General features: G+C 43.3%; 1 long non-coding RNA gene across 4 annotated transcripts in view; it reads left to right on the forward strand.

Moving 5' to 3' along the window:
* Positions 1–8,645, forward strand: part of LOC136313237 (uncharacterized) — a 28,298-nt gene extending 19,653 nt beyond the window's left edge. Inside the window, exons 4-6 of one of the 4 annotated variants that reach the window (XR_010727114.1) lie at positions 93–167; positions 880–1,027; positions 5,973–8,645. This is a non-coding gene — a long non-coding RNA (uncharacterized lncRNA). Of the gene's footprint in view, positions 1–92; positions 168–879; positions 1,028–5,125; positions 5,287–5,972 lie in introns of all 4 variants that reach the window. The other 3 variants (XR_010727116.1, XR_010727117.1, XR_010727115.1) reach the window with 3 other exon arrangements.
* Positions 8,646–8,883: the final 238 nt, after the last annotated feature.

Raw genomic sequence — 8,883 nt, forward strand, 5'->3', positions numbered from 1 at the left:
TTTGCAATCTTTGCCTCTGAACTGATTTTAGAATTTACTACCACCCCCACAAATACACACAAATCTACTGTATTATCTGTCTCGCCTTCTAGATTGAAGACAGACAACATGCCTGCCTCCATCATTGCCGGATCCTCAGGGGCTAGCAAAGTTCTTCCTAGCACATAGTAAGTACGGACTCAATAAACCTTTGTTGAATGGATGATGATAAATGATGGGTGATGAATAGTTGATGGAGGAGGGATGATTAGGAGAGCTGTGAGAAGCAGTGCTTTACAGGATGCAACTGGAGATAGGCTGATATTAATGTGGCTTAGTTACCTACCAGCTAGGGGGAGAATGAAGGAAATGAGGTAGCTGAACTGCTGCAATTGGATGGTCTCCCTAAAGGCCTGCACTCCTACAGGCCTCTCAGGATTTGTTAAGTCTTACATTCTACTTTCCCTCAAAGCAAGATCTCTGGATTAGAGCCTCATGCCAGGCAGTACAGTCATCACATTGTGAGTCATTGCACAGCACTGCTCAGACAGGGCACACTATCCACTTGGATTCCTAGCCCAAACCAGGAACCCACCCAACCCCTTCCCATGACCCTGTACATGACTCCCTCCTTTGCCTAGCCCAAAACTTTGCTTTATCCCCAATGCCAATTCTGATCTTGATCCCACTTGTTTTTCAACCCTGGTGCTAATCCCAGCCTTGATTCCCACCTTGGCCTTAACTTTGGCCCAGATACATCCATACTCTTGATCCTGAGTACATTATACGTTTATACTTTTGTTATTGGTGTTGTTATTTATAAATGTTTTATGTATATTATTTTATTTGACATTTACAACTCTATGTAATCACCCTCATTTTTTTTTTATTCATTTTTAGAGAGGAGAGAGAGAGAGACAGAGAGAGAGAAGGGGGAAGGAGCTGGAAGCATCAACTCCGATATGTGCCTTGACCAGGCAAGCCCAGGGTTTCGAACCGGCGACCTCAGCATTTCCAGGTCAACGCTTTATCCACTGCGCCACCACAGGTCAGGCAAATCACCCTCATTTTACAAATGAGAGAACTGAGACTCAATGCAAAAAATGCTCCAACTGGCCCTGGCCATATAGCTTGTTGGTCAGAGCTTCGTCTGGAAGCACAGAGGTTGTTGGATCAATCCTGGTCAGGGCACATACAGGAACAGAGTGATGTTTCTGTCTCTTTCTCTCTCTCCCTTTCTTTCTTACTAAAACCAACAAACAAAAATTTTTAAATGCTCAAGCTCACACAGCTAGTAAATTGGGGAGTCCAGATCAGATTTAGATCTTGCTGCTCTAAAAGTCCAGGACTACAGGAGTCTGTGTTATGAAGCTACAGATTTAGGTCTCCATTGTCTTTGTGGCAAAGTGATCCTAGATAATCAAAGCTTTCAGGATACTAATAACAGTGGTGATAATAATAGCCTTTCCTTACTGGGCCATTTCTTTGTGATAAACAAAAATGCTAAGAGGTATTTCATACATTATCTCATCTAACCCCTCCTCCCACAAGGCTACAGAGCTCTGTAGCCCCATTTTATTTTATTTTTTTAGGATTAAAGGGTAAATTTATTTTTTTTTCCTTTTTTTTTTCTTTTTTCTGAAGTTGGAAATGGGGAGGCAGTCAGACAGACTCCCGCATGCGCCCAACTGGGATCCACCCAGCATGCCCACCAGGGGGCAATGCTCTGCCCATCTGGGGCGTTGCTCTGTTGCAACCAGAGCTATTCTAGCGCCTGAGGCAAAGGCCACAGAGCCATCCTCAGTGCCCGGGCAAACTTTGCTCCAATGGAGCCTCTGCTGCAGGAGGGGAAGAGAGAGAGAGAGAGGAAGGAGAGAGGGAGGGGTGGAGAAGCAGATGGGCGCTTCTCCTGTGTGCCCTGGCCGGGAATCAAACCCGGGACTCCTGCACTCTAGGCCGATGCTCTACTACTGAGCCAGCCGGCCAGGGTTCATGTAGCCCCATTTTACAAATGAGGAAACCATGGCTTAGCATTTAAATAACTTGCCCAAGGTCACACAACTTGTAAGAGACAAGTTAATATTTGAACCCAAGTCTCTCTGACTTTAAATGCAGTTCACTTGAACCTTTACCAAGAAATGGGATGGTGACAGGAAACAGCTAGGAGCCTGGGTCTTGCATGTTCCCACCATACCTTTTGAGCTATAGTGCCAAATTCCAGAGTATTGTGCTTGATTACCAAAACTGGGTCAAAAATGAGTCAAGCCTTGGTAGGACTGACTCACTGTGGTGTCTCTCAGCTCTAAAAGGAGACAGGAAGCCTCAGGGAGCAACTGCCAGCTGACCACTGAGGAGTGGACAAAGGTTCTGGAAGCACCTACCACAAGCTCTGTGGCAATTAAACATGGAAACCCATGTGCCTGCCAAAGAAAAGATCCAGATTTCATTTATTTAATTATTTATTTTTAAATTTGGCAGTTATATGTGACTTTTTCTTTTCTTTAAAAAAATATATTTTAGCCTGACCAGGCGGTGGCGCAGTGGATAGGGCGTCGGACTGGGATGCGGAAGACCCAGGTTCGAGACCCCGAGGGCGCCAGCTTGAGCGAGGGCTCATCTAGTTGAGTCCAACATCGCTGGCTTAAGCAAGGGGTTACTTGGTCTGCTGAAGGCCTGCGGTCAAGGCACATAAAAAACAACCAAGCCCTGGCCGGTTGGCTCGGTGGTAGAGCGTCGGCCTAGCGTGCGGAGGACCCGGGTTCGATTCCCGGCCAGGGCACACAGGAGAAGCGCCCATTTGCTTCTCCACCCCTCCGCCGCACTTTCCTCTCTGTCTCTCTCTTCCCCTCCCGCAGCCAAGGCTCCATTGGACCAAAGATGGCCCGGGCGCTGGGGATGGCTCTGTGGCCTCTGCCTCAGGTGCTACAGTGGCTCTGGTCGCAATATGGCGACGCCCAGGATGGGCAGAGCATCGCCCCCTGGTGGGCAGAGCATTGCCCCCTGGTGGGCGTGCCGGGTGGATCCCGGTCGGGCGCATGCAGGAGTCTGTCTGACTGTCTCTCCCCGTTTCCAGCTTCAGAAAAAAACAAAAAACAAACAAAAAAAACGAACAAACAAAATATATATATATATATTTTAGATTTTATTTATTCGTTTTTAGAGAGAGAGGAGGAGAGAGAGAGAAAGCAAAAAGGAGAGAAGGGGGAGGAGCAGGAAGCATCAACTCCCACATGTGCTTGACCAGACAAGCCCGGGGTTTCGAACTGGTGACCTCAGCGTTCCAGGCCGACACTCTATCCACTGTACCACCACAGGTCAGGCTTTTTATTGACTTTAGAGAGAAGAGAGACCAAGAGAGAGAAAGTGAGAAAAAAGGCGGAGAGGAGTGAAAAGCATCAACTCGTCATAGTTGCATCTTGTGTGCGTCTTGAGGAGGCAAGTCCAGGTTTTTGAACTGGTGCCCTCAGTGTTCCAGGTCAGCACTTTATCCTCTGTGCCACCACCAGTCAGGCAAGATCCTGACTCTAGATTCATTTTATTTATTTTTATTTAATTTTATATTTTCCTCAGCCTATTCTGTCTCATTCCAGACTTTAGACTTATTTTTTAAAGTAATCTTTAAAGTTTTATTGATTTTTGAGGGGTGGTGGAGGAAGGAGAGAGAAGCAATAAGTTGTAGTTGTGTCTCTTTAGTTGTTCAGTGATTGCTTCTCCTACGTGCCTTGACCCAGGAGCTCAAGTCAAGCCAATGAACCCTTGCTTAAGCCAGTGACCTTGGGTTTCAGGCCAGCGACCTTTGGGTTCAAGCCAGTGACTTTGGGATCATGTCAATTATCCCCCGCTCAAGCTGGCAACCCTATGCTCAAGCTGGTGAGCCTGCACTCAAGCTAGTGACCTCAGAGTTTCAAATTGGGTCCTCACTGTTCCAGGTTGACGCTTTATCCACTGTGTCACCATCAGTCAGGCAAGATCCAGACTTTATACTCATTTTAAAAATAAGACCTACCAATCTTCATTTCTTTCTCCATATTTAGTCCTATTCCCTAACAGGGCTCTATTTTAGTCTTAACTTCTCTTGTCTTTCACCTCTGACTCTCACACTATCTTTTCCTTCCTAGATAGGTTCCTCTGTCTCCATCCCAGCCCCCTTCCCCATCTCAGCTCATGACTTTGAATATCTTTGCTGCCACCTTCTCCTGTCCTTTGTTTCTGAGTCTCATTCTCAGTGCCTAGTAGATCCTGTGTTATGGAATTTCTACCTGCCCCCCCTTTTTTGACAATTATTTCCTGGTAAAATATACATAACATTTACCATTTTAACCATTTTATAAATTATTTATTTATTTATTATGGTAAAATACACACAGTATAAAATTTACTTTTTAAACTATTTTAAGTGTACAGTTCAGCGGTATTAAATCCATTCACATTGCTATGTGACCATCACCATTATTTATTTCCAAAACTTCATCATTCTAAACAGAAACTCTGTATCCATTAAACAATAAATCCCCTGCCTGACCTGTGGTGGTGCAGTGGATAAGGTGTTGACCTGGGATGCTGAGGTCACCAGTTCAAGACCTTGAGCTCGCCCAGTCAAGGCACATAAGAGAAGCAAGTGCGAGTTGGTGCTTCCCACTCCTCCCTCCCCCTCTAAAAATCAATAAATAAAACCTTAAAAAAAAAAAAAACCAAGGGGCACAGAGAACTAGATAGAGGGTGGCGGAGGACAATCTGACTTTGGGTGAGGGGTATGCAACATAATTTAATGACAAAATAACCTAGACATGTTTTCTTTGAATATATGTACCCTGATTTATTAATGTCATCCCATTACCATTAATAAAAATTTATTTAAAAAACAAACAAAAAAACCTAATAATTCCCCAACCCCTCCTCCTCAACACTTGGTAATCTCTATTCTACTTTCTGCCTGAATTAATTTGCCTATTTTAGCTACCTTATATAAATGGAATCATATAAAGATCACAATATGTAGCCTTTTCTGTCTGGTTTATTTCACTAAACACAATGTTTTCAAGGTCCATTCATGTTGGAGCATGTATCAAAATTTCATTCCTTTTTTTTTTTTTTAAGTTTTTTTTTTTTATTTTATTTCATTTTTTTTAATTTAATTTTTTTTTAGTTTATTCATTTTTAGAGAGAAGAGAGAGAGGAGAGAGAGAGACAGGGGGGAGGAGCTGGAAGCATCAACTCCCATATGTGCCTTGACCAGGCAAGCCCAGAGTTTCGAACTGGCGACCTCAGCATTTCCAGGTCGACGCTTTATCCACTGTGCCACCACAGGTCGAAATTTCATTCCTTTTTAAGGCTGAATAATATTCCATTGCATGCATATGTCATACTTTGTTTACCTATTCATCTGTCAATGGCCAATTAGGTTGTTTTACCTTTTGGCAATTGTGATTAATGCTGTTATGCACATGGGTGTACAAGTATCTATTTGAGTCTCTGCTTTCAGTTGTTTTGGGTGTATAACTAGGAGTGGAACTGCTCAATCATGTATTGGTTCTATTTAACTTTTGAGGATTTTCCAAACTGTCTTCCACAGTGGATGCAACATTTTACATTCTCATCAGCAAGCAATGGATAGGGTTCCAATTTCTCCACGTCCACACTAATACTTGTTATTTCCAGTTTTTTATAATAGCCATCTTAATGGGTTTGAAGTGGTATGTGAGATCTCCGTGTTCTACAGTCCAGCTGTCCTAGGTTTCCAGGGCCTGCTCCTCCCTTGGCTCTGAGGACTGGCATTCCTCATGACAGAGAAACCACCTCTGCTGATCAGCGGACAACATGCTGCTTTCTCCTGGGCTCTCTGGGCCCTCAGACTCTAAAGAGCCTTCTTTCTACCTTTTGTTTATGGAGAATTGGACTAAAAAGTAATACAGATTCTGTAAAGAATACAAATACAAATTCAATTTCTTTAGATTTACAAACTTCTAAGTTCCTTTTTCCATGTATTTTTCCAGACCAGAGACAACTGTGCTGACTCCATGGGGACCAACTTTATTGCTTTGACCTGCTGCTGACCGCAGAACCAGACCAGCATCCAGAGACTTGGATGAAATTATTCCTTGGTCTTTTATCAAGACTTAGGGGAACAGCTTATATTTTAGCTACAATCCCCAAGCTAATTGAATCAAGGCTTCCTCTCTAGTCCTTCCTTTGCTGAGGTCCTTATTCAGTGGTTTAGTTCTCTAAGCCGGATCCTGGGTATGGTGATTCACCCCTTGCATGAGACTCATGACTCCATGAGGGAAACTCGAAGACCTGGAATTTTGGTCAGCATTCCCTGTTTATATTCCCAGAACCCAGGCTCTCTGGAGCAACATTTGTTGACTTTGTTTAATACTTACATCCTCTCTTCAGATTTCTGATGTCAAGAGCACGGTGTGTTGAACCTGGCCCCATATCCTTAGGCGTCCTGGGCTTTGCTTCAGCCCAGGTCTTACCCCTTTGCTTAAAGGTGCCTGAGGTAAATTTTATTCATTAGCCACTTCTTTCTTTTTAAATTATTATTATTTAATTTTGGAGAGAGGAAGAGAGAGAGAGAGAGAGAGAAGCATTGATTTGTTGTATCAGGACGATGCTCTAACCAACTGATCTACCCGGCGAGGGCTCTTCAGCTGCTCTGTCTTCTGCAAAAGCAGGTGGAAAAAAGTTCTTTATTCCACAAAAGAGAAAACAGAGGCCAACAGAGGGAAGTGAGTCACCAAGGCTCACAGATGGAGTCAGCAACCAAACAGGGAACAGGGCTCCATTCTCTAACTCTGAAACCACAGTCCTCACCGTGGGCAGTCAGCTCTTCTTCAGGAAGAAGCTCTCAGCTCATGCTCAGAGGTACGGCCTATGTGTGTGACAGGTGTCGCTGGGATTGAGCAGTGGGGCTCTCTGCCAGCAAGCAGCCTTCCCATTCCAATTCATGAGGCTATTGGCCTTCAAATATAAATTTCATGGTACAGCCCTTTAATGGGATTTTCTAAAGCTCTTTGTAAAGCAAAACATATGACCTGTAAAAACAAAAGCTCTCAAAGAATAGGAACAAAGACAATTGTAGGAGTCCTAATCTCTGCCTTTGCATTGTCATTTCCCCTCTGGTGCCCTCTTATTTCAATTTTCACCTCCCACTAACGCACCCAGCCCTGGTGGGTTTATCATCCCCCCAGCCCCTTCAGGCCCAAGCCCAAAATATCTTACTCTATTTTACTCACTCTTCTTCTTGTGATGATGTGAGATGACACAGTGTCCACATGATGAGATGGAATGAAGTGAATGACATAGACACTGTAATGTAAAATTAGGCTGATACTGACCTAACTGTAAGGGTTACTTGAACACAAGCACTGTGATACCATGACAGCCAATCTGATAACCAAGACGGCTACTAAGTCACTAACAGGTAGGTAGCATATACAGTGTGGAGACTCTAGACCAGGGAGTCAACCTTTTTATACCTACCGCCCACTTTTATATCTCTGTTAGTAGTAAAATTTTCTAACCACCCACTGGTTCCACGGTATGGTGATTTATAAAGTAGGGAAGTAATTTTACTTTATAAAATTTATAAAGCAGAGTCACAGCAAGTTAAAACATATAATTACTTACCAAGTACTTTATGTCAGATTTTTGCTAAGTTTTGCAGAATAAATCTTTATAAAACAACTTACTATGGTTAAATCTTTTTATTTATACTTTGGTTGCTCTGCTACCGCCCACCATGAAAGCTGGTAGGGACCAGGTTGACTACCACTGCTCTAGACAAAAGGATGATTCCTAACCTAGGTGGGATGGAATGGACTGCATGAGATTTCGTCATGTTACTCAGAATGGCACACAATTTAAACTTTATGAATTGTTTATTTCAGGAATTTTTCATTTAATATTTTTGGACCATGGTTGACCACATGTAACTGAAACTGCAGAAAGTGAAACATGAATAAGAAAGGGACAACTATACTTTGGATACCTTTATATCTAAAGATAAATGTGCATCATACAGTATTTGCTTTTTTGTGACTGGCTTATTTCACTTAGCACAATGTCCTCCAGTTTCACCCATGTTGTAGTATGTGACAAAATTTCCCTCCTTTTTAGATTGAATAATATTCCATTTTATGTATATACCACATTTTGATTAGCTATTTGTTGGGCAAGTAAGTTGTAAAATTTGTGTTGTTTGGTTTTGCTCACTTTGATTGTTAAAGATGGCACTGCCCACGTGAATGGCCATTGCCAGCTGATACAGTTAATTACCTGCATGCTTGGGAAGAGGCTTGGTTATGCTAACATGTGCTGGAGGAGGGGCTTTCGCACCCAAAGGTTTTAAAAGGAGGAGCTAGGAGGCCATTTTAGAACAGGAGGAGGAGACCAGTTGTTCCAGGGGAGAGAGGCCACGTGTTTGTAGGGGGTGGGGGCAGCCAAAATGGAGGCCTGCAGATGGGGAAAGGAGGTGGCTGAGACCAGTGGGCCTGTGATTCTAGGAAGACCGGAAAGATTCTCCTGGTTGTGGAACCTGAGGAACATGTGAGTGGGTTTTGGTGCCTCGTGTGTTTGTTTCTACTCGTTGGCCGGTACAGATCTAGAATAAAGGAAAATGGCTCACCATTCTTGGCTCCATTGATTCATTACAATCTGCCCAAATCAAATACGAACCTGCATGGGCCAAGTGGCTGTGATGGTGGCCGTGGCTACTGGCCCTACACTATTTACCTGTCAATGGATAAATAGGTTGCTTCCACCTCTTGGCTATTGTGAATAGTGTTGCTATAAGATGAGTGTGCAAATATATCTTCAAAACTCTGCTTTCAGTTCTTTTAGAAGAGTGAGTAAAGCACACAAGTGGAATTGTTGGATCATTTGATAGTCTGTTTAATTTTTTTT

This window comes from Saccopteryx bilineata, chromosome 9 (assembly GCF_036850765.1).
Source record: "Saccopteryx bilineata isolate mSacBil1 chromosome 9, mSacBil1_pri_phased_curated, whole genome shotgun sequence".
Taxonomy (NCBI): domain Eukaryota; kingdom Metazoa; phylum Chordata; class Mammalia; order Chiroptera; family Emballonuridae; genus Saccopteryx; species Saccopteryx bilineata.